Source organism: Fukomys damarensis, unplaced genomic scaffold (assembly GCF_012274545.1).
Source record: "Fukomys damarensis isolate Sample0158 unplaced genomic scaffold, DMR_v1.0_HiC HiC_scaffold_4, whole genome shotgun sequence".
In the NCBI taxonomy this organism is placed as follows: Eukaryota; Metazoa; Chordata; class Mammalia; order Rodentia; family Bathyergidae; genus Fukomys; species Fukomys damarensis.
The window spans coordinates 29983130-30008329 of record NW_022900916.1 but is presented as its reverse complement, the minus strand read 5'-3'; the positions used below and the strand labels follow the sequence as shown (position 1 = coordinate 30008329).

The 25200-nt window shown below is 39.4% G+C and overlaps 1 protein-coding gene and 1 long non-coding RNA gene across 4 annotated transcripts in view; one reads left to right on the top strand and one right to left on the bottom strand.

Annotated features, from left to right (window-relative positions):
- Positions 1 to 25200, bottom strand: part of Creb5 (cAMP responsive element binding protein 5) — a 398137-nt gene that overhangs the window by 60772 nt on the left and 312165 nt on the right. The window lies entirely within an intron of this gene.
- LOC109118185 lies at positions 8659 to 11980 on the top strand. The gene is made up of 3 exons (XR_002025495.1): positions 8659 to 8884; positions 9082 to 9775; positions 11790 to 11980. It is a non-coding gene; the product is annotated as an uncharacterized LOC109118185 (long non-coding RNA).

The window sequence follows — 25200 nt, the reverse complement described above, 5'->3', positions numbered from 1 at the left end:
TCAAAAGCAGTTATGAAAGTTTTGGGGTTCTCAATGAAAACTTCTGAGAAAAATTTCTGCCCCAGTGCAAAACAAACAGTTCTCCATCTTGCTGAAATGGAAGGGCTGTTTAGATACGATTTACTTAGACAGAGTAAGAAAGGGAGCTGATGGGCCCCTCCTCTGGCTATGAGTTGCCTGCCTTCCGTGATATTTCTCTCTTCTATGTAGGGCCACAGAGTTACTAAACCCAGCAAGGTCAGTATATGAGTTCCAGTGGGCAAATACTGTAATCTTATAAGGAAGAAGGTTTTGCGTATGCTAGCACTATCTGTCTGTCTGTCTGTCTGTCTATCATCATCATTCTTGGTTTCTGCATCTTCCTATGTTCTATAAAAAAATTCTATAGCAGTTATAAGTTCCATGAGAGGATGAAGTGTATTTTATTTTTTTGTATCTCCCCCAGGAACTACAATGATGGCCAGCACAAACTGGCTTTAAACAAATGTTTACTAAATGACTCAATGAATTAATAAATTTGAAGGGATCTGAAATAATTCAGAAATACACCTTAGACTCTAACAATTATAGATTTAGGGATGACCTGAATAACAGTTGAGTCTTTTTCGCTGACAGGATTCATTTCATTGCTTTCACAGTGAGCAGCTGCCAGTCTCAGCAGCAGAATTAAGTAAGGTTTACTGTTTAATCATTTTTTAACACTGCCCAACGTGGAACTTGTAATATCCTTGGCTTAGTGACATTTTTTTTCTTATTAATTTTAGCAGATATGTTCTTCTTGCACATCACTCCCAGTTCATATTTCAAAAAAACCTGATTTAATCATGCTTCTCCCCACTCATGATTCCCGTAGCACTCACTGTTGCCGAAAAGATAATGACTGTTTCCTCCGACTGACATTTCAGAATCCCCCTGGTCTGACTTGAACCCAGTGTGCCTTGCTAACTGGCCTCTCCTGCACGAATCCATCTCTCAGTTCAGCAGGTTACTGCCAATTCCTGGGCCCAGAGTTGGTCAGTGGAAGCTGATTCATCTATTTGAGAATTGATGTCTTGAGTAGCTTCTATACATATGGCCTTATCATCCCTCTCTTTGTGCTGTTCTCAACAGGAGAAGCCAAAGCCTTCCCTCCTTCAATGATCTGCTCATTTCCTGCCTCCTTCCCAAGTCTTCTCTCTAAGCCTAGAAGTCTGTTTTGCTTCTCTGAACTTAAATAGCGCTTCCTCTTTATAGCATGCATGTGGCACACTGGTCACAAGCTACGTTGTTATTAGTAGCCTGCTCCCGCAATTAATTCCTAGAGGCTCTATGCGTCTCAAACTTCAGCCCCATACTGCTGAACCCAGCCAACTCTTAAAGTCTCATTTGCCCCCAACACAAACTGCTGAAATATAACCTATAGGATTCAGTAATTTTAAAGAGTCAAGTGTACCCATTCCTATAGAAGAGCTTCAGGGAGGGCTACCTTTTCAGGTAGTGGGGGGATGTATGCTCCGGTCTCAGGTAAACTCGTTTTCCAGGGGAAATTTTAAAGGCCGCTGTTATTCCTGCTGTCACGGAACCTAACAAGGCAGATACAGCAAAACACTGGCATCCTTATCTTGAAAATATCTTATTACCTCAATAGGATGCTGCCTGTGGCTGGGTGGAGAGTGAAGGACCCTTCTCCATTGTAAGTCAGGAGGTAAAATGCTTGGAGACCTTGTTGGAAGAAGAAAGAAGTTCACACAGCTCTAATAAGGATGGTGCTGGCAAGGAGCTATTTGCCAGCATGCTCGTGGCAACTGACTCATTCTTCTAAGTTAGTAGGAAGTGTAGGTAAAATACGAACGGACATGCATCTTCAACCAATCTGCTAGTGACTCAGCTTGCCACTGCATGTGAAAGAAATGTGTCATAGTGAGGTCCCACAACCATAGCAGTGATGCCCCAGGGATCTTAGGACAGAGCAGAAAGAACTGGAAGGTACAGCTTCTCCTTTGAGAGCGGGTGGCCAGTGTGGGAGTTTAAAGCAGCAGAAACTATACACTGACATGTCTCTGGCCACATGTTCCTCCTTACACTTCTGGCTCTCTCCTGGAATACTTGAATTATTCATAACACATGGTGCCATCACTATACACAGGCAAGTGGGGCAGCAGCCCGGCACAAACAAACCAAGGCCCTCTGGTGTGAGAATAGCAGTTCTGTGACTTTAAGAAAGAGCTGGTGCGCCATGTAGCAGAAAAGCCTGTAGATTCAGCTGTGATCTTACCTCACTCTCCCTTCTGCAGTGACCTCACCAGGCCACAATGCCACTATTCATGCAGATGGAGTGGAACACTGCATACAAAAGTTTCATTTAGGCACATAAACATGAATATTTAGCCTGGGTGATTAAAAATGAAACCTAGATACATGACTTTCTGCAATTTGATGGGGTCGAGAAAAATTTTTTAAAAAATAAGTTTAAAGACTAACCCTCAAAAGAATAATAGAAAAAGTATTTCTCTATCAGAAAAACTGTATTACCTGGTAGTGCTAGCCCTTCTCATTCTTTCTTATACCATAGTCCAGTGATGGTGAACCCTTTAGAGCTTGCAGTGATACAAACAGCCCTCTATGGCATGCGTGGTTCTGTGGTACCATAGATTTTCTATTTACTTTTAGAAAGTCAGCCATGGAAAAATCTACCTATCGAATCTTTTTCTTCAAATACAGATCAAAATTTTAAATTCCTATTCATTTTATTTAACCAAGGAATTCATTATGCCTGTATGACTGTGCATGCCTATAGATGCACATAAATAAATACTTGGAATAAACTCAAAAAGGACATGGCATTTACCTACTTTCAAAACTAGAAAAGATATGGAGTTGATGAAGGAAGCTGGAAAGAAGTTTCAAAGAATCCATTTCCCCAATGGGTAACTGTGGAATTATTGCTATCCTTAATTTCTCAAAAATACCTTGTTCAGTCAATGAGAGCCTGTGGCAGATGAATTAGAGAACAAGAATACAGAAGAAAATAAATCTCAGTTGGGAATTTTAACAAAGAAAGATAAATTCTGCTCTTTGGTATTCTAATAAATTGTATGTGTAAGAGAGACATTAAAAATGGTATTATAATATTTTTATTTTCCATATTTAAGTATTATGATCATTTAAGTATTTTCTCATCATTTTTTTAAAACATGACTTTAACTGTCACACCACATGCCACCATTTCCTTATTACTTGGCATTTAGATTATTTCCAATCTCCCAAATTACATCTGTAATTCTTTATAATAGCATTGCAATGAATATCCTTGAATATAAACCTCTGCTTGGATCTGATTCTTTTTATGGCATTCTTTTAGGTGGAACTGAAGTATATAGACATTCTCAAGGCTAACAAAGTCAAAGTGCTTGGTATTTATTGCCAAATTGTTTTCAAAATGTATAGCATATAATTGACCTCTTGGCCCATGTACTTTTGGTATTAAGTATGTTATGGATCAGTATCTCCCAAAACATGTCATCAAACATGTATATTTTCCTAAACTTCCAAGTATTTTGCAAGTTAGAGAAGATAAGCTCTAGTTTCTTCTTTCATAAATGAGAAGTTCCCCTAATTATACAAGGGGATGAGAATATATTTAAGCATTACCACAGAGCATGTTTTAGGGAAAAAATGGGGAACAGGGATGTTGTAGTAGATACTGTCTACCAAATTGTGCAACTGTCAACAATAACTAGAGAAAGTATATTTTAAATGTACCATGCTGAAATGACTATTTTAATTGAAATCTATAGTGAATCTTTGGGGAAAGTGAAAATTTTCTTTGGTAACACAACAGGGAGAATATAAGAACTCCCTTTCTTATTTTTTGCAACTTTTCTATGAGTGAAATGATTTCAAAATAAAAGTTAAAAGATTAATGCAATATTAATTAGAAAAGATTATTACAATATAATTAAAAGAAAAATTTCACAGAACCAAGGAAGCAAGTCTTAGAAGCAAGTCTTGGAAGCTACCAAGTCTTCCTGGATATTTACAAACCACAAGTAACACTGTGACTAAGCAGAAAACACCCATAGTTCTGAAATGGCTACTTAAACCTGTCTTTACCAAAATCTGAGAACATATTATAGACAAAATTCATTGGATCTTCATTCACAGGTCTAGCATGCAAATTCCAAATGTATCAGTTTCCCTTTTCCGAGGAAATGATAGCAGTGGTCGTTCCTACAAGCAGAGCTGAAGCTTTCTGAGAAGTTGTGAATGGCAGCTGGCTAATAAAGACACATGGAGAAGCAAGAAGGTCTTCCCTCTCAACTGCATCCCCAGTGGCCAGTGTGTAGTTGGCTTGCGTGGAAGTCTCATGCTTCCCAGGCTTGTGGACAACCAAACTGTTTCTCTTGTTGGTTAAGGAGGAAGGGACGAAAACTGCCTTGATGTTTGGTTGGAAAAAGCCTTGAGAATCTAAACCAAAATCTTTCACCTAGAGATATAATGTTGCTTAGTTCTTAATGAGATTATCAAACAGTCCACTCCTAACCTTACATTTTTCGGAATCTGTACTCAACCAGACAGATATTTGAAAGATTCCATAGGGATAATTAGGCCAACATTTAGCACTGTTCTGAAAGCTGATGGAAACCTGAAATTTCATTACCTGATAAATTCATTCCATAAAAATTAGATTTTATCTGACACTTCAAATACATATTTTAAATGAGAATTTAATATATTTAATTGGATAATAATTGGACAATTATTACATGATAATTAGGCGTGAATGTATCATAAACATATACCTTCTCTGGGTTTAATTAGCACACTGCAGAAACATCAAAATAAGACTTATTTCACACATTTTAAACATCTTCTAATTAAAAGGCAAGAAGTATGAAAATGGCAAGAGTTTTTAGCTATGATAAGAAAGACCACATATATTACTCTAAGCCTCAAAATGTATTGCTTACATTTTAATTATGTATCTGAAGTGTCATGAGATGACAAATACCTATGATACAGGTTAAGCATAATTAGTAGACAGTTGTTTTCTTTTTAAAAATGAGATTCAAAAATTTTCTTGTTGGAAATTTATATTGTTGAGTTCAGACAACTCCATACTATGTACCATTTCATAAAAAGCTCATAAAAAGTCCAAGAAATTTTTACTGATGTATTGTTAAAACATGCATACATGTGTGATAAAACTATTTCTTAAGTGCTATGAAAGGCAAACACAAACTTCAGGTAGTCACGACTGTCAGGGTGAGGCAGGAGGTCACAGTGCAGGAGAACATGGGTAGTCAGAAACGACTAGTGAAGTCTCATTTTGGGGCTTTCAGGTGTGCTCACAGGTATTTATTGGTTTGTTGTACTTTATAACATGTATTTACACTACATGTATTCTCATTTCAGTAATGCTAAAGGATAAAAAAAACCACATTCATTTCCATTTGCAGTGATGTCTATCGTTATGACCAACAGTTAGGAAATACAGTGGTCCCCCTTGTCCACATTTTTGGTTTCTGAGGTTTCAGTTACTCATGGTTAACTATGATCTGAAAATATTAAATGGAAAATTCCAGAAATAAGCAGTTCACAAGTTTTAAATTGCTGTTGAGTGGAATGGTGAAAATTTGTGTTGTCCTGATACATCCCACACTGGATGTGAGGCATCCTTTTGTCCAGGGTATCCACACTGTACATACCACCAGCTCATTAGTCACTTAGAGTTTATCTTGGTTATTAGATTAATTGTTCTGGTATCACAGTACTTGTGTTTCAGTAACACTGACTTTACTCAGTAATGTTCCAAAGTACAAGAGGAATGATGCTGGTGGTCTAAATATGCCAAAAGGAAGCTGTGAAGTACTTCCTTTAAGTGAAAGGTGAAAACTCTCAATAAGGAAAAAATAATTGTAACTGAGGTTGCTGTGATCCATAGGAAAAAGATTTTTTTGTCTGAAATTCTGAAAACAGAAAAGAGATCTGGGATAGTTTTGCTCTTGCACCTCAAACTGCAAGTTAAGGCCACAGTGTGTGAGAAATGCTTAGTTAAGATGGAGAAGGAATTAAATTACAGGATTCAAACATCCACTGGAGTTCTTGAGGCCATATTCTGCACAGATAAGGGAGGACTATTTCACACTTACTATATGCATACATTGATTCATTATTTCAACTTATATTTTTAGTCTAATATATCTAGAAAAGATATAGTGTACTTTTTTCATGTTGTACACATTTTTTAAAAAAACTGTTAGTTGCCAAGAATGATGTCAAAATTCAGATCTTGGCCAGCTTCTTAGCCAATTGGATTCTACTTCTGAGACATGTAAAACTATTTATCTTGCACAAATATCTGGCAACTGCATTAAACACTTCTATTCATACTGATGTATTAGGTACCCCTAGCAACCTAACAAACACAAACTAACCTTAAAGAGTGCCTTGAAAGTCAGCTGAACCCATCATTATAGACATTGTTGTCATGAGACCTATAAAATGCAGATGACATTTGATAGCTCAAAAAATAGAGTCTGATTTAATGTTAGCATCTACAGTCTTTTGTTTCAATAAAAAGCAACATATAATAAACATAAGGAAATTGATCAGATTTGGCCAATATGCCACAGTCTCCCAATTTGCAGTATCTGATGATTTCTTTTCCAAGAATAATCTCATCCAACTTAGTTGTATTCAACCCAGGCCCTTCTTTTCAATGGTGCTTGAAGCAGGTGGGGAGACTCCAACAGCTGGGTGCCACTCAGTGGGAAGCAGAGGAGGCCAGAATGACTCAGACTTGAGGAGTGGCCTGTAAATCTGCCACATGGGCACTGAGACATCCATCAGGGCGGTGTGCCCTTTCTCCACTGCTGCAGTCATGAAGTCATGGGCCTGCCATGAGGCTAACATATTATTAAAATAAATCACTGGCCCGGAGACTTGCATTTAAATACCAATTAACTCATAAGTAAATAGGAAGGAGCTGACTTGTCTCACCCAGAACATTATTTGGAGAAGTTGCTGAAATTACTACTCTGTGTTGAGGCCTCTGCTTTCGCCGATGCTAAAACAGCCAAGGAGCAAGGGGCTAGTAGAGCGTTTGCCTTAGAAAGCCAGGCTTGGATTCTGCTTATAAATCCCTTTCCAAATTTCTTTCACAAAGAAAGTTGTACTTGGCTCAATGTACCTTCAGGAGGATCATTAACTTTCAAGAGCATTGAATGTTCAATGATGGCTAAATGAAACAATCAAATAAATAAATCACAGACACTAACTCTTCGGTTGCTTTCTTTTCCCCTGTGCAGAGGAGCCGCTACAAAGGAGAATCCACTGGAATAAAAACTGCCTTGGGGCATCCCTTCATCTTTCACTCAGTTTCTTTCCAGGCACCCAAACTTGCTGTCTCAGGGCCTGAAAGGTAAGACCTATACACTGTCTCAGTTCCTAATTGCACACTGGGGCTCTGGAGGGCTACTTTTCCTCACTGGCATGCTTCTGAGCTGAAGCTTTTTCGCTTATGACGCTCCACGCTGACTTCTAGCTCCATTTGTTTCATAGATACTGAAATCTCACTTCTCAAAGATACAGGTGCCTCCACAGAGCCTTTGAAGAGTGCCTTTGAAGGTGCCTCCAGGGCATTTGAAGAGTCCCGTCCAGAAGTCTGGGCTTTTCTCCTCATCTCATAACCCTGAGCTCTAACAATCAGTCCTTCTTGACTCAGACACATTCTGTAGTTTTGACAGGGTTACTCTCAGAGTGTAGACTCTATCCTCCAGATTAACAACCTTGGCTTTGAATAAAGAGCTTTCTCTTGCCTATACATAATGTTCTCTCTCGTGACAGCTAGAGTTACAATTTGGGTTTCAAAGCAGTTTATTTGCTTGTCTTATTTATAAGAACCTAGATGCACACAGATTCAGGGATTTACCACTAAATGTAGCTTATATAGAACTAGACTTGCACACACTACCATGAAGGCAGCCCTGACCTTGCTTGTAAGAAAACGAAACACTACAAGAGCTCTTCCCTGTCCCTTTTCCTAATAAGCTGCAGGCATGCTATTAAACCTCATGGCCTACTGATTCATTAATTTTTATCCTGCTTATCCAAAGCCATCAGGTAACAAACCTTCATCTGTAAACCATGGCCAATGGTAATACTTTCACTGACCTACTGTATTGTTCTGGTTTTTCCCCTCTGGGACCAAAGACACTACCATGAACAGGGATTGTAGAAGGTTCTCTCAGGGATACCTTCCTGACTTGCTCCAGATTCCATCTCCATTATCAGTTTAAAAAAAGTAGTGTGTTCATTCAAATGGAGGTATGCCTTTTTTTTTCCCTCATTGAGTTTTCCTCATTGAGTACTTTTTAGGTATACAATACAGTTACATTTATCATTGGGATCTTGTACCTTTACATGACAGGTCTTTGTTCTCATTTTTCCCCATACCCCTGCCCTCCCTTTACTCCCTCCACCCTTCCCTATTTACAAAAAATTTATTTCCATTTTTTCATTTTCTCAGATTTTTTTCTTTTCCCTTATTTCCTTTCCCCTACCCTTCCCACTTCCCCTACACCTTTAGCCCTTTTCTTCCTATGCTTTTTAACAAATTAGAGGGCATAATTGGTTAAACATTTTCTAGCATCTAATACATGCTGTGAGACTTTGACTTGTTTTCTACAAAATAGGGTCAATCTATGACTCTTCATCTACAGAGCAGGCCACTGGCACCCAGCCAGCCTAGCCAGCTCAGCCCAGTGTCAGAACCCGGATCTTTCAGAGGGAGAGCTTGGGGAAAACATGTCTGGATGGGTGTCCCTTGCCTGAGTGTCTGTCTGACTTCAAATTGGGACTCAAGCCTACGTATCTTCTCTTTGCTCAGCTCTAGAAGCAGAAGGTGAGGCCTTTTTGTCCTTACGGGTTCTAGACAGAGCTGCCAACGACCCTAGGACACTGTTTCCCTCCTCTCTTAAAGGGGATTAGCTCTGACTGCCTTTGGACAGAATTCTGCCACGTTGCATGTAACTGTCTTATTGCTCAGCACTTTGCAGTTCGAAATACTTCTTTCTCATTGTGGATTCATTTTGGCTTTAGCATTAATGAGAAGCGATTGATGCCTTCATCAACAATTACAGAAGTGATGCTGCTGAGAAGATTCAAAATACAGACTTTGAAAAAATGTCAAGTCACTGAACAAGAACAGCATATAGTGGCACATGTGTTTGTGTCTCCCTTTTTCTCGTCCTGTCTGCCTTTCTTGTTCATGTAAGATTGCACACAGTAGCAACCCTTGTTACTGCAGAGATAAGGAGTCCCAGAACTGCCTCAGAAAAGAGAATCTTATTTCTAATACAGAAAATGATTGTAAATATATGAGTTTAGAAAATAAATGTAAAAGTTTTATTGGAACTTTTTCTGGAAAACAAAGTTGTCAAGCTTATTTTGATCTATAAGCTATTTTCTACAGTACAGCCTAAAACTTCCACATTCATCAGCCTTCCTGCCTTAGTATCCTAAAAAATGTCTGCAGACCAATAATGTTTTCCCTGGGGATTTCATTACTGAAAGGGCTCATTAGGAAAGACATTAAAATACGAATTACCTCATAAACTATTTAGTTGTGTACCCAGTGGGAATGTGCTTATTAGAGCCTAAGCTTTTCACGAATAGAGCTAATCAATTAAACTTCATTAGGAACCAAAAGGACCCAAACAGAATGGATAAATCAGGAACCATCTATGAGAGGACTTGTTTGGAAAGAGGCATCTATCTCCTGTAACTGCTAAAGGTAATGATCAGCTTTTGGATAGAGAAGACAATTCAAACTTTTCCTGTCTTGGGCTGGAATCTCTCCAGGTTCAACAGTTTCTAGATGTGTATTTCTCAGTGCTTCATGTCCTACAAACCACATGAGGGTGTTAATCCTTGACCCCTTCCCCACTGGGGATTGAACCCAGGGATTCATGCATTCTAGGCAAGTGCTCTACCATTGAGCTACATCCCCAGCTCCTGGGGGTGTTAATTAAATGCAGGTCTACATCTCTAACAAGCTCCTAGGTGATGCTGAGGGTCCAGGGACCCCACTTTGAGCAGCAAGGGCTTAGTTTATAAAGTTTAGCTGCAAGTAGCCTTCTTGGGATTAAAATGGGCTACTATACACCAATGCCACACTCAACAGAATTTTTCTGGTTGCTCTACAGTAGTGAAAGAATAAGAAAGTTATAGGCAGACTGGACTTATAACCAAAATTTCTCTCCCTCCATGTTGCTGAAGAATTATTTTTGCTAGGATTAATCATAAGTCTTTTAATATTACTCTGAAAAAGGTCATTATAAAATTGGCTTTGCATCTTCTGACAGACCAACTTCAAAAATACATTTTCACTTTTAAATAGCATGCAGAAATTATCCATATAAATTTATGACATTTCTGTATATGTACACAAAGTGTAATGCTCTGATCAGGGTAATTGGCATATCCATCTCCTCAAATGTGTCATTTCTTTGTGCTGGGAAGCTTCAAAATCTCTACTCGTGATTTTGAAATACTCAGTTAACTGTTGTCATAGTTACCCCGCAGTTATTTGTCCTATCCCTATACCCATTAGCCCTTTCTGGAGAGACCGATTTCTAATGGAAATTCCACAGTATATTTTTAGTACAGTAGAGACCGCTTTTATTTTCCCCTTGGAATAAGGTCATATTTCGTCAGGCTCTGCAGAATTACATCAAGGTACTGAGCTGAGGACGGTGAGTGGAAGCTTGGGGCTGGAATTCCAACAGGAGGCTTCCAGCAGGCTCTCTGGAGAACTATACATTGTTAGGCAAAAATGGAGGGTCAGAGGGTCCAGTGCACATTAAAAGGTTAATTTTGGAAGGCTTGAATTTAATCTTTCCTTGTTGGTCTCTCAGAAAATAGTAACATTCACCATCTCATCAACCATGTCACTTTTGAAGGAAAACTCATCGTCTGATACTAAAACTGAGAATACGATCAAGTAAGAGCAATCATCGCATTGGATTACAAATGTAGAGATACGGCTCAGGGACCTCAAAATCTATTCCTGGTTGTGCCAGGGGATTTAACTCAGTGGTGCCACCTTCTGCCTTGCAAGCGCAAGGTCCCGAGTTCGATCCCTAGTACCAAAAAAGAAAAAAAAAAAAAATCTATTCCTGGTTTAGTGACTAACACTAATAACTCAAAATACCCATTGGGATCCCTCAGGATCCCTCTCAATTCCTGATAGCAGTTATACTTTTAGTTTACCTCTGAGAACGTTGAAATGCTAGGTATTTACCAAAATGTGCTGAAAAAGAAGTGACTGGAACATGAATGCTGTTTTGACTTCCTCTCTCAGGCTTCTGCTAGCATATCAAGAGCGATTTTGTATTCATGTGCAACTCTGAGTGCAAGTGCTTTCTTAAATCTGTACCTTGGGTATTCTCTTGCCTGCTTTGCAGCTTCCAAAATGTGCCAATCTGAAAACTGCTATATTAATGAAGGGAGACCTTTCTTTGGAAAGGCCAACTTGATCAAGCTTTACAGATTCTCACAGAACTTGGTGGAATTCACGATTTGATTTTGCAAAGATAAATTATGGGGTCTTACTTAGGCTTTTGCTTAAGATCTTAAGATTTGCTTTTGAAAACTCTTATCCCCCCTCCTCATATTCATATGTATAAGTCCTAATTCTGTACCCCAGAAAGTGACTGTATTTGGTGGCAGGGCCTTTAAAGAGGTAACGAAGGTAAAAGAAGGTCATGAGGACAGGCCCTAACTCAATATGACTTGTGTCCTTATAGGAAGACTAAGATACAGACACAGCACATAGGATAGATTGTGTGAAGACACGGGGTGAAGATGGCCCTCTACAAGCTGAGGAAAGAGGCCTGGAACAGAGTCTTCCCAATTTAGTAAAGGAACAGTCTCATCGATTATCTGATCTTGGACTTGCAGTCTCCAGAACTGTAAGACAATAAATACATCCTTTAAGCCACCCAGCTTGTGCTACTTTACTTTGTTATTTCAGCTCTAACAAATAAATACAGAAACAAATTGTTTCCTAATATCCACTTCCCTGGATTTTATTATTTCTTCCTTTATTCAGAAATAGCCTTGAATCACTATAAGAAATGAGCAGGGTCACCTTAGGGTTGGCACTGCCCAAACTCAACTCCCACCGAGTAAAAGTAAAGCAAGAAAAAGCAATCCTAACTGGAAAATTCCCAAGTATATCATAATAGGTGCATGCATGTTGGTGGGATAATAACTTATGTCTTAATGAATCCAAAATACATTCTCTAGGTGGGAAAAGATGTTAGACATTTCTGGCATTATTAATGGTCAGGAAAAGATGAAGGATTGTTCTTGTTCTAATATGAAGTAAGCATATAGGAGTGCTTCAATTAGTTCAGCCCTGGCAGAGGGAAGTTTTAATTTTTCTGTAGGTCATCTAAATCACTCGTATTTCTGGTTTCCACGAGAAAAAGAATCAATCAATTGCTCTGATATAAAAAAGTCATAATATATCAATCAAATGTGAGAACAGCACACTAGCTATTTTTAAAGGTCATCAAAATGTTGGTATTTTAAGCTTGTGTGCCCTTGCTAATGATAAATCCCAGGGACATTGATTTCTATTGTTTTGTGATCATCATTCCTCTGGTTTCTAAATCCAGTAACTGCCATATTGAGGTTTACATTACTAAAAGAAGAAAAAGTTCAAAATGTACTTAGTTCCAGAGGTACTGACTGAGCAGTCTTAAAAGAAAATAGTGCATCCTGACTGGGAAATGTTCAAAATGCTGTGCCTGAGGTAGTTACAGAGACAGAATCCCCCAGAGAGAGTCGTATTTTTTGTTTTTCTCTCCTTGAAACCAGGTAGCAGCTTCCGTGGCAAATAAAAAGTGCCATCCCTGGGCATGGTGGGAGGGGATCCTGCTCCACAGCAGCCCACCCTCCTGTCTACATGTATGGGGCTCCCAGAGGCATTATGTAATAAGAGGCTTTTGTGGCAGTCCTGGGAAAGTAACCATCTCTGACATTTCCAGTGAGGAAAACTGCTTTGAGTTCTGAATGACTGATTTTTAAACACACTTTGGGAACATCACCCACGTGTGAGAGGCAGGGTCTGCCTTTACTAGAGTTATTTGCAGAAGATCTACCTGGAAGTTATAAGGGCAACATCACAAACCTTAGGAAATGTGCGCAACTCCTTAGCATTTTTGGTAACACAACAACCTTTAGTCAAGCAAAAATCAACTCATTTAACAAATGTGTAAAAAATCCCTGTGTGACCATGATTCCATGGTGTTCCGTGAACACCAAGAATGTGTTCCTGGTGATGAAAAATTCAAAACATAAGATCCAGATATAGCATTGTCCTGTTGAATTTCTTTTGCCTGAATAAATATCAAACTACACTTAACTAAATTTTACAAATTACATAACAAGTGACAGTGGAAAAAATAAAATTCCTCTCTTCTCCCAAAGTATACACATCAACTTTCTCATTACCTTTTTATTTCTACTGGAAAAGGACACAGAAGCAAGTCTCAGTTATCCCATTGTAAAGGCTATTTTAAATAGTGCTCTAGAAAACTTTCCCCCTTATTTCAATTACTATTTTACATAATTTTTAAAGATCAAACCTGAACCTGGATCTCAGTACACTTTATATATTTTTGGCTAAGATCTTTCTCTCTCATTCTTGTGAGTCCTTTTCTCCCTGGATAATTAGAAGAATTCTTTCAGAAGGGTTTCTCTGACTGGTGTTGTCCAAACAAGGAACACTATAACTCCCAAAATGGAAAGCTCAGTGGCTTTCGTAATAAGCAAGAGCTCAATTGCAGACACTCCCAACAGAAGAAAAATGCCAAACAGAAAAGGAAAAGGGTCACTGAGCGATTCTACTTCCAGGAAATCTGTGTGTAACTTCATGGAATAAATGGCCAGGGATAAGTATATATGACTCAGAGAATAAAATGTATATATGTCATGGATGTTTACTTCTGTTTTCCCTGGACTTGTCCACATTATCTACCCTGTAATTCGCCTACAAATGTTAAGTTACATCTGTCAACTACTAGTGCATAAAAACTGCTTTTACAGATCTTTCCAGCATGCAACCCACACATCAGCCAGTGATTTGCATAATCCTTAACACTCCCCTCTCCCAAATCCTTTTCTTAGCCACCTAATACAAACTTCCCTGAACTAATCCATGCTACCACCATTTAGAAGGGGGACTATTCTGTGTAAGTTGGCACAGCCAAATAAGCTCTCTATTGTATATAGAGCAGTCTTAGTAAAAAGACATTAATGAATACGCCAGTGGGGAGAGCCTCAGCTTCGCAGTTGTTTGCTGGACCCTAATGCTGTAGAAACTTTGTGAAAATTCAATTTTTTTAAACCAAGGTAAGGAATTTAATGCCAGCTCCCTGTCTGAATCCTAATAGATTTTTAAGGCTCAGATCACAAGCAACAACTTCACCAATCCTGCAGACGGACCTGAACTTCATCTCCCCTTCCCCACACCCATTTCCTTACACTTGAAGTAACAATCCCTCTTCTGAACTCAAATATATTTGTGTGTGTGTGTGTGTGTGTGTGTGTCTATGGTTAATTTTAATAATTACTACCTTATCAAGGTGCTCATGTAAGTTATTTAGAAGATAGGATTATGTCCTATGCATTTTAGTGAAACTTACATCTTGAAACAGGATGCAGTATAAACAGCACATGCTTCCTGAAAAAGTAATAAATTTAAAAATAACTTTTTAAAATAACATTTTAATGCTTTTCCCCACTATCTCTATGGTTCAGCTGACTCTGTTTATTCTTCCTGGAAAATCAACCCTTCTGAGACTGTTAGCTCTACTTAGTCTGATGCTATTTCATGGAGATTCTGTAATGATGGGAATGTTCTTATCTGTGATGTTCAATATGATAGCCGCTAGTCACATGTAGCTATTGGGCCTTGAGATGTGGCTAGTGGGACTCAGAACTGAATTTTCAATTTTATTTTATCTTACTGAACTTACAATTTAAGTTCAATAAGGGCTGCTGTACTGGAGATCACAGGAGTGTGCAGGACCTTGACTCATCTGGAAGTCTTCTCTAAAGAGCTGCTGATGAGATCACACTGCCATCAACATGAAGGAAGACTAGGAACTTTCCTTGTATTTGTATTTTTGTTTTGTTTTTGGTACCGGAGATCAAACTTGGGGCCTTTTGCTTGTGAGGGAGGTGGTGGCACCACTGAGCTACATCCCTGGCCCGTATTTGTGTTTCATTATACCATTTGTTACAACACATTTAGTCATCTGTTTGCCTGATTGCCCCGTTGGAGTGTAATCCCCCACTGGAATTATATGTCAGAGTTATATTTTCAGGTACCAAATATAAGTTAGCATTTTGAATAAAATAAATAAAAGTTTTTTGAGTAAAAGACGGAATGGACACACTGCTTGGTGGACTAATACAGACATTACAACAGATTTACAAAACGGAGCTCTTGGAACAAAGTGAATGGAAACAGGGATTAATGGAAATGAGGTGACAAATTATCTTTGTCTAAAGAACATGCACAGCTCTTTAGCCTCTTTCTCTTACAAACTCAAACTCTGCCTTATGCTTAGCTGGAATTTAGAGGGACAACTTGCTTATAACATGACTCTGTCCAAACTTGTTCTTTAAGAGAATTCCCAGGAGACCTAGTTCACTGCAAGGATGGAGTGAGATAAACATGCATGTTGCTGTGATCCCATGTTCTCATATATCCCATAGTGGTCTACAGAACAGCTGGACTCATTCATCAGACTTGAAAATAATCTGGTTTTCACACCTTGTTGTCATGGGCATGGTAGTTCCAAAGGGCTTGTTGGCAAAGACTCTTCATAACATGTCTCAGAGACCCAACAACCTCCATCCAAGGGATGAAGATCTCTAACCCCATTGCTAATATTTCCTCTAAGTTCATTTGTAGAATATCAGGAAAAATTCTCATTCCAACCAATAATGATCTTAATCCATTTTGGAAAGATATAAATGTCCAAGTTGGCATGGCAATCCTTGTGTCATTTTAGGGTACAGAGTTGAGTTGCAGGGATAGACATATTCCAAATATTTGTATAATTTAAAGTAATTTTCACAGGCATAGTAGAAATCTATGTTAAGCAATGGAACTTAATGCATATTTCTTAGCCATTGGTCGTCTATATAATTTTATCTCTGATATTTTAATGCTAAAATATTTAATAGTATAAAATTTTTGCATTCACGTTTGTGAACTAACAAGCCATAACACAATAGTGTATATTTGATAATACTCTGCACTGAGTAGTGATTTGAAAAATAAGTATTTAACTGTTTGAAAAAAATTTGATTTTCCCTTACATAGTTCAATTAATGGGCAAATTCAAAGTAACAGCTGTATAACTCTACTGAGTTTGCATACTATATAAAGTATAAAGGGCTCTCTGTAAAGGGAACAGAAGCTAAATGCACTGATCAAAACTAGGAGTTAAATTCTAGAACTGATTTTTGCCCACTTTTGCCAAGTGATCAAAAGTAATTCATTCAGTCTCTCTTAGTCTCGATTTTCTCCTTTGGGACTATAGGTCTTAACAAAAATTACATTCTAAATAGCAGTAAGCCAGTAAAGGGGAAGCGTCCTTTGAATTAGGAAAAAAAAGAAAAATGTAGAGAAAGAAATTATTAAACGATTCTCCTGTATTGCTTAATTTAATCCCTCAAACCACTCTAAGAAAAGCCCTATGCCTGTCCCATTTTATAGACAGAGAAATGAGCAGGTAAAACAACCAAGTCATGCAGCTAAGGTTCAAGTGAGACTGTCTGACTTCCAGTGTTGCTTTGTTTCACCAGTGATTCATTCTGTTCCTTTGTTATTTTTGGAGCACTGGGGATTGAACTCAGAGCTTTGTGCATGGTAGGCAAGTACTCTACCACTAAGCTACATCTCTAACCCTTTTCAAAAGCTTCACTTTATTTCAGGATCTCAGTTGTCTAGGCTGGCCTTGAATTAGTGATCCTCTTGCCTCAATCTCGTAAGTAGCTGGGATTATAGGTGTGCACCACTAAATCTGGTCATCCTGCTTCTCAAAGAGGAAAAACAAATCTTACTTTACTCTTAATTTCAGTTGGGAGCAGTGGTTTCCATAAGGGGCTAGCCTGACAGTCTATGTGAAGGGCATAAAAATGTTCCACAGATCTCAAAATATGAGCTAGCAGTTATTAACATTACTGTTAGAGATTTGGTATTTTCCAATTTACCATTCAAGGTTTCAAACATTAAAAAAATAACCCTTGAATTCCATGACCTGCAGTAATTTGAACTTCTGTTAGGGCAGAGATTTGAATTACATTTGAGCCTCAGTTCTAGGTAGAAAGAGGGGCAGGACAGCAGTGTCATTTTGTTCTCTGCCTCTTCCACAGGGAAATGACGTGTGGCATGCATAGGTTTGGGAACCATTACAGCGCCAAGAGAATGTCTGGGAACTACTAGTAAGTGCAGTTGACAATGGGTGATCAATTTTTTCTGGGTCACTGTCACTGCCTCCTTGTTTCCAAACCTGTGTCTAGTCTATCAAAGCAGGAACCCAGTAGGAAGGACCAACTCTTTCCTAGAAGTACTAGGAATGTAGGCTCTGAAGCCAAATCCTTGGTTTCCAATTTGCTGGCTGAGTGACCTCAGGCATTGTTCTCTGTATGGCATTTCATTTGCCTCATCTTAAAAAATGAAGACAGCTACCTCACAGCATTCAACAATATATGTAAATGCCTAGTCTAAGTGCTTTCTGCATAGTTCCTCACTGAATCCTTCCCACATGGAAAGCACATGGTGGGGGGCCCGTGACAGCACTTGATGCATATTTGCTGTGTTATGTAATTAATTACTCACATTCATTTATTTGACAAATAGATATTTTATGCCAACTCTGTGACAGGTATTCAGGTCCCTCCTTCCAAGGAGCCACACACTACTAAGGAGGTTACAGCCTTGTTAACAGAAGTCTCACTCACTCCATGGGACTTAAACCGCTCATATTTCTTGTTTGTCTTTCTGGTTTGAGAATGAATTCAGCAACATTTAAGTATCCAGGAATGATGATAACATTTAATATAAATTCACATACTTGCATGGTGACTAGTGAAATGAAAATGGTCAGAGGCTGATTTGACATAAGTTGAAGAAGAGATGAATCCAAATAATTCTACCTCAGATCATTGTGAATGACACAAACACAAATCCTCTATTTATTGGAGACACTCAGGTAAATATTTAAACAAAGGCTTGGCTAGATTAACAGAGGAAAGATGTAACAGCCACATTAATATTCCTAAGGAAGCCAATAATTTTGCAATAAATAAGTTAAATGAGTTAAAAAAATCGATGGAGATTAGGAAGAAAAAAACCCATAAAACACTGCTTCCAAGAAAAAGTGATTTAATCAAAAAAATCCACAAAAATCCAAAAAGCTAGTAAACATATTTCAAGGTATGTATGTAATCTTAGAGAACAGAAGCAGAATTAGTAAAGTAAGGTCGTAAAGCTGGTTAATATGAATTTGAAAAAATACCAGGAGCTGCCCTATCATTACTTCTCTGGATCCCAGTACTAATCTCAGGAGGCTGAGGAGAGAGGAGCATTGTGTGCAGGCGGTAGAGACCAACCAAGACAACACAGTAAAACACCAGTCAACAGCTAAGAAGAAAGAGGGGAGGAGGAGGAGGAGGGAGAAGAGAAGGAGAACAAAGAGGGAAAAATAGAGAGGAGAGAATTTTTTTCAGGGAGATTTCAGAATCAAAGAGTCAAAGCACCATTGTGTCTTATCATACATAGCACTGCCCTTGGCTTGGCTGGCAGGGCTCCAGGTTCCAGTGCAGGGATGTGGGCAACTGTGGGAAGGATGCCCACTTGTTCAAACAGCTCTCATCTACTTATCATGGGCCCTGAATCTCTACTGTCTATGATAGATTAATCATTTTAGTCAAAATCCTACCTTCTCCCTGAAACTTAAAAACACACATGAACAAACCAAAGAGCACACAGTTTGAGATGACTTACTACTGTACATCACAGTATCACCTCTATCTGCAGTAGTTTACCAGACTTTCCCTCCTTCATTCTGTCAACAAACATCTACTGGGAACCTAGTACATGAAAAGAGATGCTAAGCTGGGGGCATGGAGCAGAAACAAACTGGCCTCTGCTCTCAAGGAGTCCACAGGCTGGCAGGGAAGTGGGTACGAAGACAGTGACAACACCATGAAGCACCAGGAGGAGGAGACAGAGAAGATGCCAGTGGAGTCCCCCCTCCAGGCAGCCTGGCTCCTGTCCACCTGCTGGGGGCGAAAAGACTTCACAGGGAGCGTGCAGTTGAACTGAGTCTTGACAAAAGGAGTGGAGTTTGCAGAGTGGAAGGGGGATTATATGCAGCGGAGATAGAAGAGGAAAGGCAAGGCAGCCAGACGGAGCAAGACAGCCTTGGGAAAATGAAAGGCTCTGGGGATAGGCTTTTAGAGAGGGACCTCGGAGTGCAGAGGTGAGTGAAAGGGAAGAGACTATAATGGACAAGGCACCAGCCTGAAGCCTCACGTACCACGGAGACATGGTGTGGTGTGTTCCCTGAAGGGTGCCAAAAGACGAAGGTGTTCCAGAAAAGGGTGCAGGTGAAACACATTGCCAACTCTGAAATTCTACCCAAGTGTGCCCCTTACACCACAGATCCTGCCCTATGTTGGACTCAGTTTATTGACTTGCCTGTCTTGTTGCATCTTTCATCTCTGGGACAAGGGGGCACAGCTGTATGGGAATCTTGTCCTCCTGAAATACACTTTCTGCTCTGGTCACTGCACATAGTTTTGAAATAAAAATAACTAGTGTATACCTTTACTGTTGGGACTTAACTATTCCAAGAACCCAATGATGCCTCTAATTCATGCTAAAGCAAATATAGTAATAACATAATACTTTCTAGCCAGCTTTTTAAACTAACAGGATAAAGAGAATTTTAAAAGGATATCCACTGAGAAAAAATGTATTCTTTGTTATTTTTAGATTCAAAGATTGGATTTTCTTTTATTTTTTAAGAAAATAAAATCCCAAACTCTAAGAAAACTTTGCCTCCTATCTACCCCAATGCCACAGCTTCCACCCACCTCAAAGCCTGAATTTTCTAACAGATCCACTGTACTTACCACATGAAAAAGCAAATCAAGGCAGGGCCATAATCACAAAGTGCAAAGCAAACTTTTGTTATTAGCTGTGTCGGCAAAAATCTTGGAAAGTGAAAGCTACATACATTCCAAGAAAAAGACTGAAATATATCTCTCCAAAGCACAGCTTCCCTGTAACAAGATTTGCTAAATTCCCTTCCCTCCCCCTGGCTTTTCCAACACAAGTTGCACTTAATTGCACAATGTTCCAAAGCAGACAAGGACACACATGTATGGATATGTACACAAAGACATGGGGAAGACATGCTTGGAAACTTGCTGAGAGGGGATGTTCCAAACCAGACCATGTGCAATGTCCTTGTCCAGATGTGTTTGACTTCAGGCTTGGGAACATTAAACAAACACAAAACAAGACCCAGCAATGCGCGTGCTGGGCTGGATGACAGAGGTAGTGAGCAAATATTGGGATTATATTTCACCTATTGCCATGGTGACTGAAACAGGGTGGATACTGGGGAAAAGAGAAAGAAATAAAACTGGGAACACGATGAGTCCTAGGAGAACGTCCGGGTGTATGTATGAGGAACCAGTTGTGAGTGGAGAAGGGAGTGCCCCGGGAAGAGATGTGATCCTAATGGGATCTGTTTCAATACCCGCTTGTGCTTGTATGAGCAGAAGGCGCAGCCACCACTCCACACCCAGCACAGTGCAGACTTCCAAAAGCCAAAGTATGATCCGTGCCACCACACACTGAAGAGACATGGGAACACTGTCTGGTGGCAAGCAAAACGGAGGCAATTCATGCTAGATGTCAAGAGATGAAATAGTCTGCGTGTATTCATAGGGTGGCTGGAAAATAATAATAGCTTGGTGGTTTCATGTTAGGACCACCAAGTTGCAGAAGATTCAGAGAATTGAGACCATTCCTTCAATCCATCTGATGATTTCTTTCAATTCCCAGTTGACACAGATGGAGAAAGCCGTCTGACCTTCTTCTCCCCCGAGTGCTTTGCCTCACTTGTCAACTTTTTTTTTTTCCAATTTTTCTTTTGCACTAGTATATGTTTGCAGAACATATGATTACATTCCTTGTGGGGTCGCTCATTAACTTCTGCAGAAAAATGCTTCAGGAGTTCCTTGGAACGCGCGCTCACCGTCACTGCATACAGTTTTCTCCATCAGTTCCTGACTTGCATGTTGAGAGCAAAGGCCAAGAAATCTGAAAACCAGGAATCTTGGTTCGAATTTCCCTTTTCTTCTAATTAGCTTGTGACCTTAGACAACTTTTTAACTGAATTTCAGGGCTTTGTTTCTCAAAGAAAAGGATTTTGTTAAAAAAAAAATTCCCGCACCCCTTTCCTGCTTTGGAATCTGGCAAATGATAGACAATAGTCTCTAAATTTTTGTTTTCAAGACAAATATAATCAAATGTATCATCTCACAAGTTTGAGGTTCTCACCAGCACATGGAGTGTAAATTCAATAGGAACCTGTTCTGCCCTGTGGAAATACAAATCATTGCTAGCTCTTACAAGTTATTTTACAATCTAATCATTTAATATTATTTGAAAGTGGTATAGTATACTCCTACATGAAATTTTCTACAAAAAGCAGCAATGGCAGTTGAAAGCTCGTACTTTCAGCCAACAAGAAGGAACTGGGGCTTCTCTGAACTCTGAATTGTTGCTTCCAGTTCTTTAATAACCACTAAGCTCAAATTCGGCACTTGTCTCGGACATACAAGAAACAGTATTCAGCTGATGAGGCCTAGAGTTTAACATGTATAAACTAAGAGATGCCTGGGCCTGAGCAGCTCTTCATCTCACTTCATAAGGCCAACCCTTCTTCTTATAAAGGCCTTCTTTTATTCAGAATAAGTCACCCTGGGGACACACGGGATGGCATGATATAGTAGAAACAAAACAAAAATCACAGACCTAAACTCAGGCCCAGGGTGCTATTATGTGATGGTAGAACTCTGCGTCTATAAAATAAGGATAGTAATATTTATTTTCTTTATGATACTTCAGGGTTGCCATGAAGCTCCAATGAAACAATGTACATGAGAATATGTTCCAATTTGCAAGGCGCTCTACTAGTAGAAACTCAGAGGATGATCATCCCTACTGCTGACAAAACATAGTGAACAGCCAGGACCAAGTGTCCAATGCCTGGGTTCACGTGCCTGCACTGCGTTTACCAGTGGTTCATGTTTCTACAAGTTACTCAACTTCTCAGTGTATCCTTCCGAAAATGAGAAGAAGAATTGTATCTCCCTCATTATTGTTGCCAGGACCAAATGAGAGTGTATCGTAAGATGCCTAACATAGTTCCTGCCACATATATTAGTGCTTAATTGATGCTGACAACTGTAGTTTTCCACCACAGTGCTTTAGGAAAGAAAATTGCCTATGCATTGGATACATCATACATATTAGTGAAAGTATAGGTTGTTACTATTGTCAGGAATTTTACATAATTCCTATTCATCTGCCCTTTGGACAACAGTTTTCACAACGGTGAGGAAGGAGGGTTCTGAAAAAAGTGGCCACCTTAGTTCTGTCCATAATCATGCTTTGATTACTAGTTATAGAGACACATGGCCACTAGCATGATTCAAAAGTTAATGAGCACCTCCTTACAGTCAACAGTACTTTCTGCCTGGCCACAAAGCTTCTGCAAAGTAGACAGTCTTTTCCTCCACTGCTCTTTATTCCTGCACTTTTAGGAAATGAAGCTGGAGCTAATTAAAGCAAAGAGACAAATGGAAGAACTGCATTTCTCAAGAGTGCCAGAGAGGTGTTACCTGGAGACTGTGTTTTCATGTGTATATGCTTTCCAGCTGGCTCCATATGGACTCAAGCTTCCCTGTGATTTATCTGGTGGCCAGTGGGTGGCCAGGGGGCACCATAGGCAAACAATCATCTAGCTCGATAATTAGGGAGGAGAAAGCCAAACACAAACACAACCAGTTTGACACTCAAAACAAAGTGGATATTTAACCATGGACTCTTCACTATACTACCCTAATTTTTGTCTGCCAGTCTGCAAGGTGGAAATCATGAGCCAACAGAAGCTCTGTTAGAATTTATCAGTACAGCTGACTGAAAAAGCATAATCCTGGGCTGAAATTGTAGGCCCGAGATTAGAGCACAAAGTCCTTTTTATGTATCCATACCCTCCGTCTCTAAAAGGCACTGGCTCTCCGGTTCTTTTGGTTTCTTTCATTTATTTCTTAATGCATATATTTATGTATTTATTCAATGAACCACAAACCTAAGTATAGAGGAGGTTTTGATAATCAATGACCCTCAGAATGGGAAAAATAGCATTAGTTATTGATTGCTCTTAATTCCAAGGAGGACAATGATATTCTGACGTCTCTTTTCTAAGTAGCACATATATTGCTTTCTTTTTAAGGCAAAAATACGACAGGTGTTATTTGCAGGTAACTTTCAAAGAAATTAAGTGTCGCCAGCCACTCTTTAGAGGCTGACGGCTGGCTTGGAATTTATTTCTATCCTCTCCTTCTCAGCCTCACCTTTTCTCCTTCCCCTCTCCATCCCGTTCCCTTTCCTTACTGCAGTTTGGTTCCTTCTCATTATTTCAGTGCAATTCAATTCAATTCAGTTCAATTCAGTAATTCCTAGATCTAATTCAGAACTGATTCCATAGTTCACGGTACCCGCATTATGCAAGGATTATTCTCAAGGAGCTTCCACTCAATCAAGTGAGAGAAACACACGTACAATAAGAAAAGACAGAAGTGTAACAACCCGTGGAGCTGGGTCAGGCAGTGAGGCCAGAGCTCTGATAAAAACAAGGGGGAAGCTCAAAGCTATGAACAACTCTTCCTCTCCAGGTTACTGGGGGTCTAAACTATGCTATCATCTTGACCCCTATTTTGATGTAATATAAGTAAAATAACTTGATTTTAACCCTGTAAGGCTGAGGCAGGAGGATTGCACGTTTGAGCCCAGTCTAGGCGAGACCTTGTTACAAATTAAAAAATAAAGAGAGATGGAGATGTAACTCAGGGAGAAGGCCATGAGTTCAATCCCCAAGAACTTGATTTAATCTATTAGCTGCTGACCTCAGTAGCTTTGTGACATTTTTTGTCTAAAGGATTGATGTTATGTTTTGAAGGATCAAAAACCTTTGTCACTAAAGTGTGAGGCTTAAGCCTTTGTTAAGGGATGTGACACAGTCGGTTTTTAAACTTCTCAGAGACTTTGTTGTCTCAGCTGTAAAGGGGAGACAGTGCCTTTGTCACAGTGCTGAGGACAAAGTCAAGCACAACTATACACACCTTCTTCCTAGTATCAATACTCTGTAGCCTTCACCAGCCCTGTCCAAACTGAAGGTACAATCTGTGGACAGGAGCCAGAGGTCTCCCCACCCCTGAAAATAGTTGTTTACCTACCATCCTTTATTTTAATCTGTTTCTGTAGGGTAGTAGTCTTCTCATCATTAGTGAGACTCAAGACAGGTATATAGACAAATAATATCCCCTCCAAGTGATTATTGAGCTTCCAAATTTGCCATATATATATTGCAGTTATGTGTATTGAACCCAGGACCTCACACACGCTAGGAAAGCATTCTACCAGTGAGTTATATTTCTGGTTTTATTATATTATTTTATTTTGAGACAAGATCTCTCTAAGTTGCCCGGGCTGGGCTTGAATTTTGGACCCTTCTGCCTCAGCCTCCTGAGTAGCTGGGATTACAGATGTGCTGCTGGCTTATTATCAATTTCTTTAAAACAAAAACCTCTTTTAAAGCTAGACAGAGTTGATCTAATTCTCACCAAATGAAATGACTACAAATCTATATAACTCTGAGAATACCATGAATATCACTGCAGAATCACTTGCACACCACAGCGACTGGAAACCTGTCCCAGTGCAGTTTGTACTTCCCCACCCTCTGTCAGGACTTCCTTTCTTTTCCCATTTATCTTGGCTCGTCCCCCTCCTTCTCTCAGTTTCCCCATTGAATGTTAAAAATTTCC